At 46.0% G+C, this 23,300-nt stretch overlaps 1 protein-coding gene across 1 annotated transcript in view; it reads right to left on the bottom strand.

The window, feature by feature from the left end:
• LOC119651800 overlaps positions 1–23,300 on the bottom strand; it is a 628,198-nt gene that overhangs the window by 62,684 nt on the left and 542,214 nt on the right. The window lies entirely within an intron of this gene.

Below are 23,300 nucleotides of genomic sequence, written 5' to 3' on the forward strand. Positions count from 1 at the left end.
CTTTTCTTTGGTGTTCAGTCACTATTGAAAAGAAGTAGGTCACATGGGTATCTTTTCATTTCGAATTGCTCAGCAACCAATTTATTTTTAGCCGTCTATGGAGACTATGGAGTAGCTCAGCTCCCTGCAGAGCCTTCAGGACTGTCTCAGATGATGCAGCATTCGTCATTTCTGGAATGATGCCGATTGACATCTTAGCAGATGAGTTGGCGAATCTATACAATGCGAAGCCAACCTCTCTCTTAATGCAGGCGAAGAACAATGAGAGGGAGAGATCCATAAATAGATGTCAAGAGCGGAGGGAACGCTCGGGAAAGGGTCGGTGGACTCACAGACTCATTCCCGCCATCAAGGAGTGGTTAGAGAGACGACACGCTGAGATTAATTATAATCTCACTCAGTTTCTCATGGGACATGGAGGATATCTCCAATACCTTCACAGGTTTAAATTGGACACCTCACCCGACTGTCCAAATTGTGATGGAGTCCCAGAGGACTCAGAGCATGTATTCTTCCACTGCCCGAGATTTATGGAGGAAAGGAGGAACCTAGAGGAGACTCTAGGAGAGGTGGTGGTACCAGAAAATCTGGTGCCGAAAATGCTAGCACATCAAGAGAATTGGCATGCGGTCAACTCCATGATCGCATCTATCCAAGATAAATTGCAAATAGCAGAGGAAAGGAGAAAAGCGCGGTCACGTGCGCCGCGTATAGAAGAAATGGGATTAAACTAGAGTGAGCTGACTCCGCCCCGTGATGTAATACCTTATGGTGGTTCCACGGGGCAGGGAGGGAGTCGGGGGTGGTTTTAGTGGGTAAAAATCCCATACGCTAGTGTGTCCAGACCTCTCTCTCTCTTGATCTTTTGAAGATTGAACATCTCTCTTGATCTTTTGAAGATTTCCACCTCCTCAAAAAAAAAAGCTCCCTGCAGAGCAACCACAAATGCAGATACTTCGCAATCATCAACAGTGAATTCTTTAGCTGAGTCCCCGTGATCGTCCGATAATTCTGTTAAGGGAAAGTCACACCGCGTCCTTGAAGAACTATTGTGCCCATCGTCCGATAATAGTGAGTGTTGCAGTCTTCTGCCCATCCTGAGGATCCCCTCAGAATCGGTGAACGGTGCCAGCTGGAATAATTTTGAAGTAACTGGAACTGGTTGTCCCTTGTCCAACCTTTCTATCTCATCTTTGAAAGATAGTGCGTGGGATAGCCGTACACATGCCATTTCAGCGTTGTTGAGTTCTGAAGTTGTCAGGGTTGTAGGTTTTGCAATAGTTGGTGACTTAAAGCGAAGGCAATAGGCCACAATTCTAATCAGTTTTGCGAAGTCGTCCCGTGACGCTACGTCTGAGGGTTGTACTCTGTATCGACGTGTCTCCATTGACTAAAGTTTCTTGTGGCCTGGATTTCGCTCACCCTATTTGCGACGAACGTTTTCCACCTGGCTGGGTGATCACTCAACCAAGCGAGGACAATTGGTCGAATCTGTCCAGTAAAATTCAGCTGTGTCGGCAGGGAATTCGCAGGTTCGCTTCACGTGTTTCATCAACCTGCATAGTAGGACGGCACCGTTCAATACAAGCCGGGGTACTGACTGTGCCTTTAAAGGTGCCACTTTCGATTTTGATGTTAATATGTTCGCAGATACCGTGCCATCTTGATGTATTACTCGAACGTAAATCACCGCTGGAAAAGCTGCCATTGACACGTCGCAAAAACCATGAAGTTCTACCTTGCTACGATCAGACGTCTGTATGTAGCGTGGTATTTGAAGTTGTGATAACGCTGGCCACTCCTTCATGTAGGTCAGCCACTCGATTTTCAACTGGTCAGGTACGGGTTTATCTCAATCCAGTTTCTGTAGCCACAACCTTTGGATAAATATCTTGCTAACTATTATGATGGGCTGGATCCAACCAAGTGGATCGAATAATCTTGCAGCATTGGATGTAATTATTCGCTTCGTAACTGGCTCGTTCGCTGAGATGTTAGGCAGTTTCACTGTAAAGGTGAATATGTCGTCTCTAGGAATCCATTGCAAACCCAATGTCTTGACGGTATTCTCTAGATTGATGTCGACTACGTCAGACGTTTCCCGGTCAGCGGTGCTTACATGCTTCAGAACCTCCTCATAATTCGTGGACCATTTGCAAATGTTAAATCCATCTTTTTTGAGAACGGTCACGATACCGTTTTGAAATTTCGCTGCACCTTCTATGGTCGAGGATCCGGTCAGCAAGTCGTCTACGTACAAGTCCTTTTTGATGGTTTCACTTGCTGATGGTGACGTGAATTGCTCGTCTTCAGCGACCTGTTGTAGTGTACGTGTTGCTTGGAAGGGAGCACTGGCGGTGCCATAAGTAACTGTGTTTAGCCGGTAGTGCTTTATTGGACCTTGGGGTTCTGGTCTCCAAACAATTCACAGTAAGTCGCAGTCTCGACTGTCGACATCTTCTCAATGTCAGCAGCCAATGCGTATTTATGTCTCCTCCGTATTTGGTCCCACCATTAGGATATCGTTCAACGAGGTGCCGGAGGACGTTTTATGGGACGCATTGAATACGACGCAAACTTTCGTAGTTGTGCTATCCTCCCTAACCACAGCATGATGTGGCAAGTAGTATGAGTGTCTGCAAAAAATTTCTGCGGACGGGACCTCGCTCATATGTCCCAATTCCAGATATTCCTTTAGGAATGCATTGTACTGCGCTTTGAGTTCAGGATTCCGTTCGAGTTTTGTCTCTGTCTGGCGGAGGCGTATGATAGCGTCTTTTAATGATGGATGCAGCATGATCGAGGGAGACTTAATCGGGAGTCTGACTATGTATCGGCCTGACGTTGGATCGGTTTTAGTAGTTCGGACGAACTGCCTCTCGCAGTCTGCTTCCTCTTGGGTGAGGATTCGCTCTTCTGGCAACTCTTCCTGTTCCCATAATTTTCGTATGTCAGCATCTAGCTGTTCGATGCTAACCATACTGATGAAAGCTTCTGCTTCTCATGTTACTTGGTTAACAGGCCCGGACAGGATCCAACCGATCTTAGTTTTTTCAGCCAAAACTTTGGTATACTTTATCCGGATTACGTCATTTTCCAATAGATCGCTATAAACGTCAGCACCGAGGAGGACGTCGATCTTCCCCGGAATGTAATACGATGAGTCAGCTAAATCCTCCTGTCTCAATTCAGCTATCTTACATGGTGTCTTGGACTGGGGAATCTTGTCCGTTATATGTGTTGGGTAGGTAGGTAGGTATCAGTGGCCGCTCCGAGGAGCCCAATTAGCGCTTTGGTGCACCGTTTTGATGCCACAAACTCCTAAGACCGTGACTGTTGTTATGGGAGCAGGGAAGCAGAGTCCAGCCGGCTCGGATCTTCAGAGCCAACCCGTAGCATTCACGAAGGAAAGCAGCTCTCCGACCCTGCAGCTAGAAATCTCTCTGAAGTCCCCAAAAAATGGTTTACCCAGTGTCCGCAGCCTGACTCCAGCCAGAGTCAGGCTATATGTGTTATTACGACAAGAGATAAGTTGAAACATCTTGTCGACCATTTCTCTTTGCATTGAGCAAATATCGCTCCCTTGCTGCTAGTTGAATGACTCCCGATACCGCTGATTTTGTCGCTCGACGTGGTAGCTGTAAGAGTTGCGTCGCAGCTTCACTGATGAACGAACGCTGGGACCCTTGATCGACCAGTGCACGCAAAAGGATGAATGTGCCTGTGGCTGTCTTTTACTAGAATCCTTGCTGTAGCCAATAGAACAGTCGTAATGTCGACACCACTGTTGATAGCATTCAGCGATGAGACTTGTTGTTGTGGATTCAGCAAAGTTGAAGATGGAGCTCTACTCGACGATGCTTGGTGTAACATTGAGTTATGCTTTTTTCCACACAGTTTGCATCTTTTGCGTAATGAGCAGTTCCTGGCTGCATGGGCCTCGTGCAAGCAATTGTAGCAAAGCCGCAAAGATGCTACCAGCTCTCGCCGTTTGGCTATGTCTGAGTTAAGGAATGTGCCGCATTGGGAAATTCGAAGATCGCCCTGGCAAACTCGGCAGACGCCTCCCGTTGCTTATGCTGAGTGTGCTCCTACTCTCACCGTCTTGCGTGGAGTAATCTGCACTGCTTCCAGTATTGTGAAGGTCGTGAATTGTTCCAAAGTTGGTATCTCGTTCGAAGAACCAATAAATTTCTGCGATTCAGAATTACTTTCAGTGTCCAATTTTTGTTGTAGAATGTAAACCATGATTAGGTCGACTAAATCTGCTCCCAATAATTCAGTACTGGCACGGAATTGCTCGGTCGTGTCCAATATGCGCTTGATACATGTCGCACTAGCTGGAGTGCTGGTCGGTAAACTCCATATGCCCTTCATGTAGGCATCCCCGATGGCCCTCTTGTTATCATATCGTTCCTTCAGTAACTTTCATGCTGCCGCATAATTATTCTCTGTTAGAGTGAGGCGGCGTATCAACTGTTCTGCCTCGTCGTTGACCGACGCACGGAAATATTGAAGTTTCTGCACACCATTTAACTTGTTGTTGCCGTGCACCTTGACCTTGAATAAGTCATGGAATGCTGCCCACTCAGTGTAGTCGCCGCCGTAGCTGGGTATTTTAATCCTTTTCAGCCTCACCACGTTGTGGCGCGCCATCTATTTGTTCGCATTCGCAACAGTGATGTGGCGCGGCAGGATTCGCAGCATTCGAAATTTATTTCGAATGTTGCGAATGCGAACAAATAGATGGCGCGAAACTATCCACTTTGTAGAGCTCGCCACGGGAGTGGAAGACTAGCGAGGAAAGTGTGCCATGAGTTAGGGGCAGAAAGAAACACATGAAGCGAGATCAATTCTCTTCTGCCTCTAACGTGTAAATAGTCGTTCACTCTTACTGATTCTTTAAAAAAAAATAATTAATAAAGTCTAATTATTACATCTATCGACGATAAAACACCTGCTAATTGGCAAATTTATAAAAATGCCAACCGGGAAGCAAAGAAAGCGGTCGCTGTCACCCGAGCAAACCATTTCAAAAATCTTTACGATAAACTGGACACTCGGGATGGCGAGAGAGATCTGTATCGACTTGCTAAAAGCCGTGATGAACGCACACAGGATATCGAACACTTCTGTTGTGTTAATGACAAGAACGGTACTTTGCTTACCAAGCGTCGAGCCGCAACGGATAGATGGCGAGAATACTTCGAGCAGATTTCAACTGAAGAATTTGCTCATCCTCCACTTCCACAATCATTGCCGACATTTGGAGCAGTTCCACCAGTTAGCGCAACTGAAGTCGACGAGGCAATAAAACAAATGAAATCGGGGAAAGCAACAGGACCTGACGACATCGCATCTGAGCTCTGCAAAGCGAAGAGCTGGGACCCAACACTGTGGCTCAGTGAATTCTTTAACCGGGTTATTCAGGAAGGAAGAATACCATCTGACTGGCAAGAAAGTACCACTGTTCCAATATGGAAAAAGAAAGGTAGCCCAGCAGAATGTTCAAATTACCGTCCGATCCGGTTACTTTCCCATACCATGAAGATTTTTGAACGCATTCTTGACAACCGTATTCGCGAAATCGTTGAAATAACCGTGAATCAAACCGGATTTGTCAAGAACTGCGGAACTACTGACGCAATACACGCTGCACGGTTACTCATGGAGAAACAGCGTGAGAAGCATCGCCCCCTTTACATTGCCTTTCTGGATCTAGAGAAAGCGTTTGACCGTGTACCACACGAACTCATCTGGTATGCCTTACGACAACACTTCGTGCCAGAAGAACTCGTGCGCTGGGTTCAATTGCTCTACCACGATCCGAAAAGTAAAGTTCGAAGTATGGCGGGTGTATCAAAACCGCTTCGTGTCTCTGTTGGAGTTCATCAAGGAAGTGCCCTCTCACTCACTCCTCTTTGTCCTTGTTATGGACACCGTCACACGGGATATCCAACGTCCGGCGCCCTACACACTGCTTTATGCAGATGATGTTTTCCTAGCATCTGATAGCAAAAATGATCTCGAGCAACTTGTTCAAAAATGGAATGATCGCCTCATGCAACACGGTCTCAGATTGAATTTAAACAAAACTGAATTTTTGACGACCGATCCCCATGAAACAGGCACACTCACTGTCAGCGGCAGTGATCTGCCCAGAACTGTGCGATTTAAATACCTCGGGTCAACGCTATCAGCCAATGGAGAACTGCGTTATGAAATTGCTTCACGCATTAACGCAACCTGGATGAAGTGGTGTTCCACAACTGGTGTCCTTTGTGATCGACGTATCAACGAACGTCTCAAATCTAAAATTTACCGCAGTGTCGTCCGTCCAGTCGCTCTCTATGGTTCTGAGTGTTGGCCGACCATAAAAGACAATGAACGACGTCTTACGGTAATGGAGACGAAGATGCTACGCTGGACTAGTGGCTTCACACGTTTAGATCACATCCGAAATGAGGATATCCGCGACCGTTATGGGGTTGCACCGATCGTGGAAAAGTTGCGAGAGAGGCGTCTTCGATGGTATGGTCACGCAATTCGTGCAAACGAGAATTCACTTGCCAAGATTGGTCTGAACATCGAAGTCGATGGTAAACGACCAAAAGGCAGACCTAAGCAACGGTGGCTTGATACGCTGGATGGGGATTTGAAAGCCTCGAGATTGCATCTAGATCAGGCATTCGATAGAGCCAAATGGGGAAACCGATCACGACGAGCCGACCCCGCTTGTGAACGGGACAAAGGCTTAAGAAAAAGAAGATTACATCTATCGAGTATTGATTGTAAAAACCTAGTCTATGTTCCGGTGTACCTAAAAATTGTGGTTTGCAAAGAAATGGACTATTTTAGTTAAAACGTTTTCGCCTGCATCTGAAGCCTCTTGAACTGCTGGACGTTGACACCTCTCCGCAGTTGTGTAATCGGCAATGTTTTGACGGAATACCACCGAACATTGGCCCTAGGCATCCTCGACCTCCTCGTACTCTTTCATATACTGCGCATGCAGTGCGGCATCCTGAGCCCTCATGGCCTTCACCCTGCCGTGCAAGGCTTCGCAGTTCGCCCATGCTCACTGTAGCGTCTCCTCTCGATATTGGAAATATTGTAGGTTGTATCGCGTCCTCGAACCCTTCTTGAAGTTCCGAATCAGACGAAGAACCTCTTCCAGATTGTGTCGTGGCTCGCTGACTACGTTTGTTGTGGATGCTGAACCTCCTTGCTCTGCCTGTCCCGGAGCCATTGTAGTATGCGGTAGTATCGACGAATAACTGAATGTATAAGATATCTGAAACTATTGGCTCGACCAGATATCCGGATCGAAGGACCATGTACAAGCGGGCGGATAGCAATCCTCAAATTGTTGATGTCGGGATAAGTACAATAATCCTTAGATTATTGCACACCGAAAGAAGCAAGAAGAAAACACACTGCTTGCCGCTTTGCTTTGGCTTGTAGTGCCCCTTCAGTTTTTCAATGAAAAAGATTGCGTATCTGATTACATATCGAAAGCTATTCAGGGTCAATTTGCAGAAGGCTCTGACTGAAAGGAATATGAACCCTCAAGAAGTTTACGTCCTGAATAACGCGTAGCAAATTATAAGCTTCCAAGGTCCTGAGTCTTGAAGCAATCATATCTACTAATTAGACGCCTACATTATCATTGCGAATGATTCTTCCCACATTTCTTTGGTGTTCAGTCACTATTGAAAAGAAGTAGGTCACATGGGTATCTTTTCATTTCGAATTGCTCAGCAACCAATTTATTCTTAGCCGTCTATGGAGACTATGGAGTAGCTCAGCTCCCTGCAGAGCAACCACAAATGCAGATACTTCGCAATCATCAACAGTGAATTCTTCAGCTGAGTCTCCGCGGTTCAGATTCCACGTAAATTGGTCCTAAATTTATTTATGTACGCAATGGAAGCGGAATCAATATGAATCAAAAGTAAATTTATCCAATAAAACTCGAGTATAAATTTCATGTAAAAGTAGCATCAAATAATAACTCATTCATTCTATTTGTTGTTTGGCCCTCATCCTTGGCGCCGGGGCGGGAAAGCCTTCAGATTTAAATCCGACAAAGCTGATTTTCATTTTGATACATTATTCCAATCTTTATTACGTACAGATACACACATATATACATATTCGATTTGAAGTCTCCTTTTTCGGTAAGAGGATTTTCAAACTTGATTGTATCTAACTCGGTGAATATATATCTAAACATTTGCAGATAGATACATATGACCGAATGTTGGGCCTCCAACGGTGAAAGTACGTATGCATATTTAAGTGCGTGGGATCGGGCCCCATTCGAGACGCAAGCCGATATGTAGGTATCAGGATGAAACCACAAAGAACTTCTCCTCCTTTTTTCAACAACGAATTGAAAATGCTTATTGGTTTATACTTTTCACATTGGAAAATTGGAAATAACAATATGATAATAGGATATTAGGGACACATCATCGGGGAGTACGTTAAAAATGAAATAAATTTGGGTCTTTTTTTTTTCCTTCTGAGGGAATTGAGTGCGTATCTAGCGTTTTCGATTTGCAACTCATTTTGTATTCGTGGGTGGTATGATATTATGACGTAAGAATCTGGTTACTTGAGAAACAGATAAACTGAATTAAGGACTAAGAGGAACGTGATTGTTCCCGAGGAAAGTATATTTGATGTGATATAAACTTGAGAGAGAAGTAACGAGTACTCAATTGGTAATTTAATCTGAATTACCAGTGAATGCCTAACGAAAGATTAATTATGAAATTTTGTGGCATACAAAATTCCTTTGCGTAGGTCAGGCCTCAGAGAACTGGGGTAGGGGTTGTGTCTCCGTTCCTGACTATTGCGGCCTGCTCCCTTGCACACGATGCGCTGGAGAATATTCCAGGGAGAATAAATCTGAACAAAGAAAAAAAAAATCCCCAAATAGTAGAGAAGGAGGAAGACCTGGGTGCGTTTGGTCGAAGCATAAAAATACGTCGTTCACCGTAGCGATCAGTGAAAGAGATAGCCAGGGCTGAAATACCCGATAGGACACCGGGACGCCCAAATAAAGAGGAGGTAGTACCCTTGTTCCAAAAAAGCACTAGTCCTGAGCAGGTGGATTCGGATACGAATCGAGTGCAAGTGCATTCGACCATCCTAGCTAGAGCCGAAGAGGAAAGGCTCATCAGGAAATGCGCGGGAGTTAGGAAGCATATGCGGTCGGCAACGTTCCTCCAGAGAAACGTCAGCAAAGGCGTCAAAACCGTGCTGATGGAACTGGAGGAACCACTGGACTGGATGTCTTTCAAGAGGCAAACGTGGAGAGCACCGGAAGACGATTGGTAAGCAGAAACAGCCACACTTCCCGCTGAGAACACTGCTAGCGCCAAACGGGCCACAGATAGCCCACTGCAAAACGAACTTGAGAAATGGCGGAAAGATATCGATGCGCCTGAAAGAGACTTTATCAAAATAGTTTCCGGGGTCCAAAAAAAGAAGGCGAAGAAGGAGAAAGGAAATAACTGACTATGCCGCCAGACTGCAAACGAAAAGCCAGTAGCACAAAAGACGAGTAAACTAAGGAGGACTAGACCGTCGGCCCTGCTCATTAAGCCGACGGAAGACAAGATATTTGCAGAAGTTCCAAGTGAAATCCGCTATAGGATGAAACCCGAAGGCAATGGAGCAGAGGTGTCTTCCATATGGAAAACGAGGGGTGGCGGAGTCCTCGTCGAACTGGGCCCGAAAACGACTAGCAAGAGTACGTTCTGCGAAACTTTCAAGGGGTTATTGGGGGAGAAGTCTCTTGTTTCTAGCCAAATCCTATGTGCCCTCTAAAAATTCGGGATCTTGACTCCCTCATAGAAAAGGTCGAAGTGGAGGAGGCGATAAAGCGTAAATGTCCAGAGGTAACCAATGCCTGGATAGGTATTATATCATCTCTGTAAATGATGGAGGCAAAAACTCGCCGTGGTGGAAGTCCCCTAGCAATATGTGAGGGAACTCCTTAGCAGCTGGAAAATCAATATTGGATGGGTAGTATGCAGGGTATGAATGCCGATAGTCCCCCCCCCCCCAAGTGTTACATGTCTCTGGATTCTGCACACTATCAGCAACTTGCAGGGGACCGGACTGGAGGACAGTATGCCCGAGATGCGTTCAGGTAGGTCACCAAGCGAATACCTGCAATGAAAACGAAAGTTGCGTTCTTTGCAGAGGTTGTGGCACGTCTGGTGAGACTCGAGACGGTATCCAATCTTTAGGGCGGACATGGAAAGGGCTAGGGCGCGAATAGCATGATTTGAATTTTACAAATTAACATGCATCGAAGTGCAATCGCTCATCAGTTACTAACGCAGTTCGCTTCGGAAATAAAGACTGATCTACTAATAATCAGCGAGCAATACCAAAACAGGGACCCGACTTCATAGCATTTCGACTTATCCAGTCCCGTTACCATCTGGGTTCGGGACGACGTTCGACTTCGTGCTCTTGCTCAAGGCCGAGGGAATCATTTCGTCTGGATTTGTTGTCTATAGATAACGTTTTTTTTTGCGTTTATCTTATGCCGAATGAGACGATGTCGGACTTTCGATTCCGGCTTGATGACGTGAACAATGTCGTTTCGGGCGCGGAGGGGCAACTCCTTGTAGGCGGTGATGTTAATGCTACGGCCCTTGAATGGGGCATGTCTCAGCCAGACTCTAGAGGGATTCTGGAAATGGCGACGAAAACCGGGCTCGTAGTTTTAAACACCAGACGCACGCCAACGTTTCGGCGCCCAGGCTGTGAAGCAAGCATCTCTGGCATCACCTTTGCGTCGGAATCCCTGGTACCATCGGTGGATGAGTGGCGAGTCTTGGAAGACTTCTTAGCAAGTGATCACCAGTACATCGCGTTCGAAGAAGTTGACGGTATATGCCGGCGTGCACCAACCCGACGCTCCACCTGCCTGTGGAATGTTGCGAGGGTAAACATCGGGGAGTTCGTCGAAGCTTTTGGAGCAGGCAGAGTCGCGCTGGAGGGCGGTCCGGGGGGGGGGGGGTGACAGCGTCGCAGCTGACACCGCCGTAAATTCAGTGATGAACCTGATAAGGACAGCATGTGAGGCTTCCATTCCCCCCCATTCCATGCCCCAGCCGTGGCAAGCCTATTTATATTTACTGGTGGACGGCCGCAATTATTGATCTACGGCGGGTGTGTCATAAGCGGCGCCGTTTGGCAGAACGTTTATACGCCAACGAGGAGGCATGCACCATAAAGGCAGAGTACAAATCAGCAAAAAGGAGACTCTGGAGTGGGATAAATAAAGGCAAAGCTCGCGGTTGGCAGAACCTGGTCAACGAGGTGAACGAGGGACCTGTAGGGACTTGGGTATAAGCTTCTCACCCGGAATATCAGGGCTATGTGGAAGTCCTCCCTACTAAATACCGACCAGATGGACTGAATTATACGGGCATTATTCCCCAGATATCCTGTACGGGTTGATGTCAATAGCATGAAAAGCGTCGAGGATTGCCCGCTTTTCACAATGAGAGAGCTCCAAAAAGCGGGTCTCACCATGAAAAGCAAGAAGGCATCGAGTCTTGCTTCGCTGAAGTGATTCGTGCTGCCGAGGATTTATTTACAAGGTAGTTCGGGTTCAGAATAGAGAGATCCACAGTGGATGCTGTTATAAGTTCGTGGATGCGGTTCATCGAGCCGTGGCACACAGTCCGATGCCGATGGATATTGGTCTTCATAATGCTTGATGTGCGAAAATCCTTCAATTCTGTAAGATGGACAGATGTGCTAGGCATATTAGAAAACTTATTCCTCGTGCCAAGCTATCTCTTGTAGATATTGCCTGCTCTATGAGACGTTAGAGGGCCAGAGGAGGATGGATACTATGATAGTCTGCTGAGACTCGATATACCCGAAGATTTGGTTATGTTGCGGCACTTGTTGCCGGACGCACTGTTGAACAGGCGCAAAGCAAACTTGGCATATTGATGTGACGGGTGAGTGGATGGATGACTGTTCATTGTATCAGTCTTGCGCTGGAAAAAACCAAAGTAGTCATCTTGACCAGAAAGAGAATCCCGACCCTGCGACCCAGTAGAGTCAAAGTGCTTGGCACTTCATGCTAGTATTAGGTGTAATCCGGCATCTGCAAAGATTGTGACAACTCGGACAGTAATAATAAATCAAATGAATAGTGAAAAACTCCGCCGTAGCCGATCCCAAGCCCAGTTCTGAAAGGAGAAGGGATGGATAGCTTCAGTCTGGATGACACGACACCGCTGCGTCTCAGCGCGGTAGGTAAGTAAAGTGCAGGAACTTTGCAGTCTTGCAGATTACTCACTCAGCTATCACCACACCTGACAGTTAGGTATAAAATGCAAATCCAGTTAATGAGAAGAAGGAGGAACTTGAGGTCCAATACGTATAATCGGTGGGAGTCGTCCGACTTGGTGTCTCGGTCAGGCTTCCGTAATGGCTAATCGTAGGGCCGTTCGACGTCTAGGCGCCACGGCGCTTTATAACTCGACACAATTCCGGCCAATATCAGGGAACGTCTTCGACTTGAGGTCATCGCGCGGTAGAGGCGTCGGCATCAACAACACCACGCCGCACTGCAGGCAACAGTTTCAATACTCGCTGAAGCATTCTTCTCCACCGTCCAGCTGAGGTTCGCGACAAATTCCAAAGAGCGTGTATAGAATTCTTGGAAATGCATCCTTTTCATAGACTTGGTACTCCCAGGTTCTATGCATCTTCAGTAACTCTGAGAATCCTCTCTTAAATCAATAATGAGATTGCATCTCGGCTGTGTGCTGCCGCTGCTACAACTACAATCACTAGTGTATTGTGGTGCAGTTACGCCTGAGGATTCGCTTTCACGTTATTGCTCTGGGTGACCGAAGAGATCCACCACGGAACATTGGTGGAACTCACTATGGCAGGACATTGCGGCGATTACTTGCTTACCAACCCTCTACAAATTCATAACGTCCATTTTTAGTGGAGAGGTTAATGCGCACCTCGAGACCAGCAACATTCTGTCCGAGGAACAAAAGGACTGCCGAGTTGGATCAAGGGGTTACAAAGAGCAACACAACATACTATCGACTCGATAGTTGTAGCACAAGCAACTAGAGGCCTAAGAATCCTATTTAGTTGCTATATCGATTATGCCAAGACTTTCGACAGCGTACTGCATACCTGTATTGCATTGATCGAGTTTTCGGCGACAGTCATGAAAGAGTGGCATACCACCTTATCAGTGCGTTCATCTGAGGGTGCCAATACCTCAGAGACCATCCGCATATGGAGAGGCATCTTCCAATGTTCACGCCCATACAGAGGACACTGCAGAGTCGGAGACTTATCGCGAACTCCGCCGAGCGGAGAAGCGACTTCGCAGATGGAAAAAGCAAGCCTGGGAGAACCAACAAGTCTGTGTACTCGAAAAGTACAGGGAGCAACCGCACCAGGTGCGCAGGTTTTACCAAAAAGTCAGCAGGATGAAGCCTTATACACCTCGATGCTCATCCTGCCGAGGTAAAGAGGGAAATCTGATTTCCGACAGAATAGGCATATTGGAGCGATGGGTTGAGTATTTTGATGAACTGCTCCACAACCAAAATATCGGCGAGTTGGAGGTCCCATCAACTGAAGACGACGGACAAATGCTGCCACCACCAAGCATAGAAGAAACAGTCCGTGCAAAACATCGGCTTAAAAATCATAAGTCGCTAGGAGCCGATGGAATTACAGCCGAATTGGTTAAATATGTAGGCGACCAATTACACTAAGCGGTTCATCAACCGATGCTCAAAGTATGGGACAGCGAATCAACGCCAGACGACTAACAACGAGGCATTGTCTGTCTCATATAAAAAAGGGAGATATCCCGCAATGCAGCAATTATAGAGGTATCACGTTGCTGAGTACCATCTATAAGATATTCTCCTCTATCTTGCTCAGCCGAATAGCCCCAGACACCCAGAACATCATTGTCCCATACCAAAGAGGCGGCACTCCAGGTAAGACAGTAACAGATGAGTTATTCTCCGTTCGACAAGTAATGGGAAAACTGTTGGAATATGGACATCAGTTGCACCATCTCTTCATCGACTTTAAAGCCGCCTATGACAGCATAGCCAGGGTAAAACTTTACACGACCATGAGAGAATTCGGTATCCCGACGAAATTGATAAGACTGACTAGACTGACCTCGACCAATGTACGAGGCCAGATAAAAGCAGCGGGATCACTCTCGAGACCATTCAACATCAACAACGGTCTAAGGGAGTACCCCATCATGCGTCCTCTTCAACCTGGCCCTGGAGAAAGTGATCCGTGATGCTGAAGTAAATGCAAGAGGTACGATCCTCTTTAAGTCCACCCAACTACTGGCCTAAGCTGACGATATCGACACCATGGGAAGAAGCACCCGAGACGTACAAACTGCCTTCATCCAGATCGAACAGGCGGCAATTGGGGCGAGATCTTGAGCTGCACATCAATGAAGGCAAGACAAAATATATGGTGGCAACGTCAGCACCGAAGACGAATCAACCAACAACATCAAACCGCACTGGTCAAACAGGAAAAATAAGGATAGGAAAAAACAACTTTGAGACCGTTGACAATTTCTCCTATCTAGGGTCGAAAATCACAACCGATAACAGCAACGATGATGAAATCCGCGTACGGTTGTTGTCAGCCAACAGAGCCTATTTCAGCTTACAAAGACTGTTCCGCTCGAAACGTCTTACCGTAGAGTCAAAGCTCTTACTGTACAAGACTATGATCTTAGCAAGAAAAATTGCGAACTCTTGGCCGCGTTCAAGAGAAGAATCCTCCGAAGAATTTTTGGCCCCCTACATGAGGATGGACGATTCCGTAGCCTACACAATGACGAAATCTATGAGCGATATCATGACCGTGCGGTTGTGGATAAAATCCGGCTCAATAGGTTACGGTGGGCGGGTCACTTAATCCGTATGGATGAGGATGATCCCACCCGGAAAGTCTATAAGGGCAATATCTATGGTAGAAAAAGAAGACGAGGCAGACCCTGCCTCAGATGGAGCGATGGTGTGGGCCAGGACGCCAGACAGCTTTTAGGGATATCGAATTGGTGGACCTCGACGCAAAACCGGGATGTCTGGAGTTCCTTATTAAGGCAGGCCTAGACCGGATACCGGTTGTTGCGCCGTTGATGATGATGATGATCAGCTAATGCTACCGACACTCCAATTGCTGGTTCCGGTCCGGGCATGGGGAAAGTTGAAGTCTTTTTTGCTAAGGTATCCTAGATTTCATTTCGCTCTACACCACAATGACCAGGTACCAGAGTAAATCTACTGTATTGAATCTAGAAACAGAATTGGTTTCTACATTCCTGAACGTTTTTTAAAGTGACCAAAGTACTACTCAACGTCCCCAATGCAGTTTGACTATCGTTACAGATTGCGATGCGCCTGCCCTTCAACCGCTTGTCAATTGTGTATTGTCCCAAAGGAAAAGTACACTTCTCGTTTTTACTCGAGAGGGGGACTCCTGCTCCAGAACCATTTTCTGTCTTTGAGCCATCGATGTTCAAGACGTCAGTATCTCCTGACACACATTCCTCTGGTTCATCATAGTTTTCTCTCCGTTCAACATAACACAATATCTTGTTCCAAACAGATGTATGGGGATCTGAGAATCCGAAGGCATTGCGAAAACTAGATTCAGTTCTCCCAATGACTCCTCCAATGTTCTGTGCCCCCCACATTCATTTTTTTCCCATAGACCTTATGGAATTAGTCTATGAACCCCTCTCATTGCAGTGCTCTGAATAAATAAATCCAAGGGCTGCAAATTGAATAATGTCTTCAGAGCTGCGCCCGATGAGACACACAGTTCTTTGCAGTGTGACTAGTTAACAGCCAAAACTCTTCCGTTTCACCTTAACCTACCAGAGTATGGATGCATAAGCGAACATCAACCTAATGATAGCAACCAGTTAATAGCGCAGTTCTCTGCGGAACTAAAGGCTGATTTTGTGCTAATCAGCGAGCAACACCAAAACAGGGAGCTGGCTTCATAGCATCTCGATTTATCGGGTACCCCTGCTATCTGGGTTAGGAACGACGTCCGACTTCCCGTTCTTGCCCAAGGCCGAGGGAATCGTTTCGTCTAGATTCGTTGTTTATAGATAACGTTTTTTGGCATTTACTTGACGCCGAATGAGACGATGTCCGACTTTCGGTTCCGGCTTGATCGGTTCCTGGAAGACGCCGTTTCGGGCACGGCGGGGCAACTCCTCGTAGGCGGTGATTTTGATGCTACGACCCTTGAATGGGGCATGCCTCAGCCAGACTCTAGAGGGATTCTGGAAATGGTGACTTGTAGTTGCTTGTAGGCTTGTAGTTTCAAACACCAGATCTACGCCAACTTTTCGGCGCTCAGGCTGCAGAGGAAGCATCCCTAATATCACTTATGAGTTGGAATTTTTGGCAGCATCAGTGGACGGGTGGTGAGTCCTACAAGACTTCTCCGCAAGTGATCACCAGTACATCGCGTTCGAAGTGGTTGACGTTACTTGCTGGCGTCCGCCAACTCGACGGTCCCCCTGCCCGTGGAATGTCGCGAGGGTGAACAAAGGGAAGTTCGCCGAACCTCTTGGAGTAGCAGAGCCACGCTGGAGGGTGCTCCGAGGGTTGGCAGCGTCGCAACTGACACCGCCGTAAATTTAGTGATGAACCTGATAACGACGGATTGTGAAACTTCCATGCCTCGGAAGGGCAACAGCCGTGACAACCCTTCTATGTACTGGTGGAAATTGGTGCCGAAATTGTCGATCTACGGCGGGTGTGTCATAAGCGCCGCCGTATGGCAAAGCATTTACACTCCAACAAGGAGGCGTGGGCCATAAAGGTCCAGTATAAATCAACAAAAAGGAGACTCCGCAGGGTGATAAATACCAGTAAAGGTCGCGGTTGGCAGAACCTGGTCAACGAGGTGAATAACCTAATGTGGAAATGCCAGGCAAAGTGTGGTATTTTCGCATATCTTGCTGCTATTGGTGATAGCTATTTACCAGGACGTTGGCTCTGGTATGATACCGATGACAGACCGGAGGAGTACGTCGTCTTCGCGGTTGTCTCATAGGGGTCTGTACTTGGTTCATTTATATGGAACATCCTGTAAAACCATATGGTGGGTTACATAGACGACATAGCGCTGTCATAGTCGCAAAGCATCTTGAAAAGGATGAGTTAAACCATGCAAAGCAATCAATGCTGTTAAGGCTTGGCTAGAGTGTTCCAGTCTGGCACTTCCGAAAGAAAAAAACGGAAGCTGTTCTCAACGCCATCCATCGTAAAAGAAATTATGCCGCATTCAAATCGGAGATTATATCATCACTTCCAAGTCGGTCATAAAATACTTGGCAGTAATGATACGTGCGTGGGCGATACGTGCAGTATTTTTGCGACAAAGTATCTGCTTCAAAGGTGGCCCTAGCAAGGATGATGCTGAACGTGGGAGGGCCAAGGTATACTTCCAGGTTCCTTCTAGCCAGGGTGTTGACCTCAATCTTGCTCTACGCAGTGCCAGTTTGGGGAAAGGTATTCTAGATTTCAGCTAATGCTCATAAACTGAGTGTAGTCTATAGGAGAACAATCCTAAGGGTATGCTCCGCCTTTGGGACTATCTCAGATTATTCTGCGTTTGTTATCGCGGGGTAGATGCCTTGGCAGATGAGATGACGAACATATACGATGAGTTTCCTTAGCTAAATTGGTTACCCCGACATTCGCAAGTTTGGACTGATTTTCATGTGATTTATGATAGAATGATTCGGTGGAAAAAAGTTGCCTTCCTGTCTACAAGAAAACTCGTGAGGTTGGATTACTGATGCAAGTTTTCCCCGTCCAAGTAGCAGATGCGAACTGGCTTTGTGTAAAATCCAAGAAAGTTTTCTGTGGCTCATTAAGGCTCCCCAGCCGCCAGATGTAATTCTGTCTGTCAAGCGTTGTTTCTGAGTGAGCCGCCCGTGGCAGTCACAACACTGGTAGATCCTACGGAATATGAACCATTCGATCGCTTTACCATTTTTTTAACATTCAAACGGTGAGCAGCCAAATGTGTCCGTAGTACCAAACAAAAGGGTCACGCCCCATTGCACGGAAAACTTATAGTTGAATTTCACAATCGCAACCTGCGTGCAGTTGCTCGTAAAAAAAAATCGTTATCGCCGAATCAAGTTCACAGATGCCGGGCAAGTAAATGGCTGCCGGATCAACCAAGTGGACAAGTGATCCCCCAGGAAATTAAACGCAATCCCCGATGGTGAAGTGTTCCTCGGGCGTGTCGACTCCAACTCAAATGGTTGGACTAGGAATTTTGGCACAACACCGAGTTTACATTGACAGCAAAATGAGGGAGTGTTCAAGAAAATCAGGTACACTTCGGAAAATTTTTCGCAACTCCAGCAACGATCTACAGTTTTTTTTATTTATTTATGTAAATATTATTATTCAATTAGTTAAAATAAGCAGATTTGAAGGTATTGTGGAAAGTAAAATAGGTTAGGCCGCAGGAGTTGGCGCAAGGTTTTTTTTAAAGACAAAGTTGGGCAGACTATATTCGTTGGGGCTTGAGTAGTTCCGCTTCGGTCATGGTGTAGTTAAATTTTCAAGTTTTTTTTGGAGGCACAGTTTGCGCTTGCGGGCATCACGCAAGTTAAATACGCCCTCGTCGTCTTAGGCAAGGAATTGATTGGGCTTATCGCCGACATGCTCGAGGAGTGTTCCTACTCGAAATTAAAGGTCACCCTCACCAAGCGACAGTCGGTAGGTGAGTTAACAACGCTGAATCCCTTACTGACTGAGCTCACCTTAGGCGATCGCTGGAACCGGCGGGGATAATGTTGGGGATGAGCTTCTGAAGTCATTGTGATTACAGTCACTCCTGCAGAGCACCCAAGTCATTTTTGCCTGTGCGGTAAGCGAACAACACTGACAAACTCCACGAGGTACATGTGCGCCGGTCACTGAAGTGTCGTAGGAGGACCAAAGCGTCTCTTCACCATCTTCAGCACCTGAACTTTATAGGCCAGTTTACTTCTGACATCCAGCATGTGTCCGGTAAGGTCGATATACATAGTTGCAGACGCTTTGTCATGCATTTCAGAGGCCAAAATCCCTGCCCGGTCGATTTTTTGCACTGCTTCAGAGCTTTAGAGGCAACCTCAAATACAAATTTTGAAAATTTCCCCTTTTCGGCTCAACCTTCGAAATACTTTGCGAGACCACTGGAAAGTGACCCAGGGCATATCTTCCGGCCACTTTTCGCAAGGAAATTTTTCATGTAGAACACGATCCTGCGCACCCAAGCATTCCGACAACGAATCGGTTCGTCATTAGAAAATATTTCTGGCCTTCAATGAATAAAAATCTTTACTCTTGGGCCAGACAGGCAGGGAAGCAGCGCATTGCGTGCCAGAAGTGTAAAGCCACTAAACAGGTTCAGAAAGAAATAGTCCCATTTCCTGGGTCTACGAGCGTTTTACATGATCCACATCGACATTGTTGGCCCCTCGTAAGATTCGCATGACTCCAAGTGTTGCCTCACAATCATCGATAGGTTCACACGGTCACCTAAGGCAATAACTCTGGCCAATATTTCCGCCCCATCGTACGAAGGGGTCCTTGTCGGGAATGGATCCCATGCTTTGGAGTTCCAGACGAAGTCATTACTGACCAGGGAATATTCCTAGGCTGCAAACGCCATCGGACGACTGCGTCTACCCGCAATCTAATGGGATGCTGGAATGATAGGATAGGAGACTGAAGGCCGTTTTAATGGCATTCTTTCTACTTGGCTTACGTACAGCCAATCATAAGGAGTATGTCATCAGCTCCGCCGAGTTAGTATACGGGAGGGAATTTGAGACTCCACAGCGATTTTGTGTTCGATACCAGGTCAGCCCTTTCCACTGAGCTTTTGCGCTTACTCCGGGACACCGTGGTCAAATTAAAATTACCCCTGCTATCTCGTTATTTTTCGGCGAAGATTAACGCCCCCAAGAGCCTAGATGTCTGCACACACGTCTTCATTCGCGTGGATGCTCCCCGTAAGTCCTTGGAAACAGCCATATGAAGGCCCATATGAAATACTGAAGAGAAGGGAGTGCTTCTTTAGGCTTCGCAGGCCCGGGAACGTCTCTGTGGCCAGGCTAAAGCCTTTTGTTTCCGAGGCTGAGGCCTCGAAGAAGAAAGGTGAGATTAGATCTGCATCCCTAAAATTGATGGGCTTGGAGTCGGGTTTTGCCGCTGAAACTAAGTATCAACTGGGGTGGGGTAGTGTGGTCCCGCCAGGATCAGACTAGTACATCAGGAGGATTGGGATTCGAAAACAGCGAAAGGCAGGTTAAACGGAAAAAGTAACTCTTACATACGCCGTTTAGGGAGAAAAAGTGGCAAAGCTTGTGTGAGCTGACACGACCCCGTGATGTAATAACTTATGGTGGTTCCACAGGACATGGGGGGAGTCGGGAGTGGTTTTAGTGGGTAAAAATTCCACACACTGGCTTTGTGATAGATACCAAAAGGCAAAGCAGCCTGTCAGTGGTATGCCTTTTTTGTCATAGTGGTAATGGTTCGGGAAGTGCATTCTGTTTATGTATATTCGTAATTTTAAATCTGCTTTTGAAACAACAAAGTTCAGGAAATATTTACATTATTCCATTTGAGTTTCCCCAGCGGCTAAACATATTTATGAAATAATTATATGATTGAGCTTTTATCACGAGACTGCAAACATTACAAAACTTTAATATTATTTCATTGCGAATTATTTGCACATCAAATGATTGTACCCAGAATATTTGGATTAATCCCAATTTAAACATTTTTCCTTCAATTTCCGTTGGGACTAGGTTGGAAATGTATGAATTTTCCAGTGACCATTCACAACGAATGAACCAATTATAGAATTTTAAATCGAAAAAAATTATCTGCCATAATTTCCCAAAGAGTTTTCCAGTTTTCCAAATATAATAAATTCCATACATTTCATTTGACGATCCTGCAAAGTTAATGGGAACCAGTCATTATATGAATATTATCATTACTAATGGCCCGGATTCATCCATAGTTAATTAACAATAAATGGAATCAAATTGCATCATTGTTTGGACTTTTCAAATGGACAAACACGGGCGGGGAAGTCTGTACACGAGTAATTAATGCATTTCAAAATTAGCATTCTTCAAAAGGATTGCATCCTGCAGGACTGTCTGCCATCAATTTATAGGCGGCTAATTGCATTCGATGTTATTTGAACGAAATGTTGAAAGCAATTATCCTGGCTGCAAAGTCAATGTCGGATTGAAATTTTATACATTATTCAATTCTTTGCTGCCTAACGAGTAATTAATAAAATAAATTAGGTTGTTCTTGGATCAGTTTTCACACATATCTGAATGTACACAGATAGATAGATACAATTTGAAGTTCATCGCTTGCCAAAGGTATCTAAATTTAGATGGTTAGTTTGCGCATCCCCGCCCTTTGAAAAGCTGGTGGTGCTCGGTAGATTGGACGTCCGCACCGTAAATTGACATGCCAAGGGTTGAAGATGTTTATTCTACTCCCTGGTACGTTTTACAGGCGCTTGACCATCTTAGTTCAATGATACCAATTAGCGCAGTCATTCTTGTTTTGATATTTTGGTTGTGAATCTGTTCCTGCTTAAGGAAAAAAGGTGAGTGCTTAAGTTTTATTTCTGCTCCTTCACCCAATCAAATCTTGTAACTAGAAATCTGCCTCCGCATCCTTTGGTGTGTGTTTTCCCCTGTAAACAGGCATTCTGGCCTCAGACAAGATAGGCCATGAAGGTTAGGTAATGTGAACCCCCGGACAAGGGGAAAATAAACTTCAACCGGTCCGTTTCCCAAATGCCAACATCTCCTCAGGCACCTGTAGGGCCACAGTTCAAAAGCCCAACAAAAATCGGTGGCTATGTCCTAACCAGGAAAGAGCGAAGGGCTTCGAGGAGCCTATCAGGATCCCCAATCCAGTTTCCACAATTAAACAGCAAAAGGTTTCTGGAATTCTACCAGCCACGACTCAACTCGAAGCTTTCCCTGAGGTTACCCAGTCTCAGGGCCTAAGCAAGTCCCTTTCACCAATGGAAAAGCAAAATATAGTTCCGATGTAGCAAACAGCTCCAGTGGTTAGGTACATCGAGAACGCTCAATGTAAAGCTTACACAGTATGTGTAGAGAGAAGCAACGCCATGACATATATAGATAAAATAAACGGACAGGAAAGAATTGAGGCTTTCAAACCCCTCAACTTCCATAAACTTACGAGGCGTTTTAACCTCAAAGACCAGGTAATTACGGTCAAGGAAGATGGGCCTACGAGGATAAAAGTTTATTGCAAATCAGCGTCCTGCGCGAACAATTTGGCAACCGACAATCGCTTAGTCACATTAGGGCTAAAAGCATACATTTCCTTGAGAGATACCCATAGATTTGGGATTATTAAAGGCATCCCCACGGATTTCACAGAAGATGAAATACTGCATACCGAGTAATGTTGCATTCTCAAAGAACGCGGGCAAGCGCAGAGACTTATGGCGAACTCCGTCGAGCGGAGAAGCGACTTCACAGACGGAAAAAGGAAGCCTGGGAGAACCAACAAGTCTATGAACTAGAAAAGTACAGGAAGCAACCGCACCAGGCGCGGAAGTTTTACCAACAAGTCAGCAGGATGAAGCCCTTATACACCTCGATGCTCATCCTGCCGAGACAAAGAGGAAAATCTGATTTCTGACAGAATGGGCATATTAGAGCGATGGATTGAGTACTTTGATGAGCTACTGAACAACCAGAACATCGGCGAGTTGGAGGTCCCGCCAACTGAAGACGACGGACAAATACTGCCACCACCAAGTTTAGGAGAAACAGTCCGTGCAATTCATCGGCTAAAAAATTATAAATCGCCAGGAGCCGATGGAATTACAGCCGAATTGGTTAAATATGGAGGCGATCAGTTACACCAAGTGGTTCATCAACTTGTGCTCAAGGTATGGAACAGCGAATCAATGCCTGACGATTGGCAACGAGGCATTATCTGTCTCATACATAAAAAGGGAGATATCATACAGTGCAGCAATTATAGAGGTATCACGTCGCTGAGTACCATCTATAAGATATTCTCCGCTATCTTGCTAGACCGGATAGCCCCATACGCCCAGAACATCATTGTCCCATACCAAAGAGGCTTCACTCCAGGCAAATCAGCAACAGA

The sequence above is a fragment of the Hermetia illucens genome, chromosome 3 (genome assembly GCF_905115235.1).
Source record: "Hermetia illucens chromosome 3, iHerIll2.2.curated.20191125, whole genome shotgun sequence".
Classification (NCBI taxonomy): domain Eukaryota; kingdom Metazoa; phylum Arthropoda; class Insecta; order Diptera; family Stratiomyidae; genus Hermetia; species Hermetia illucens.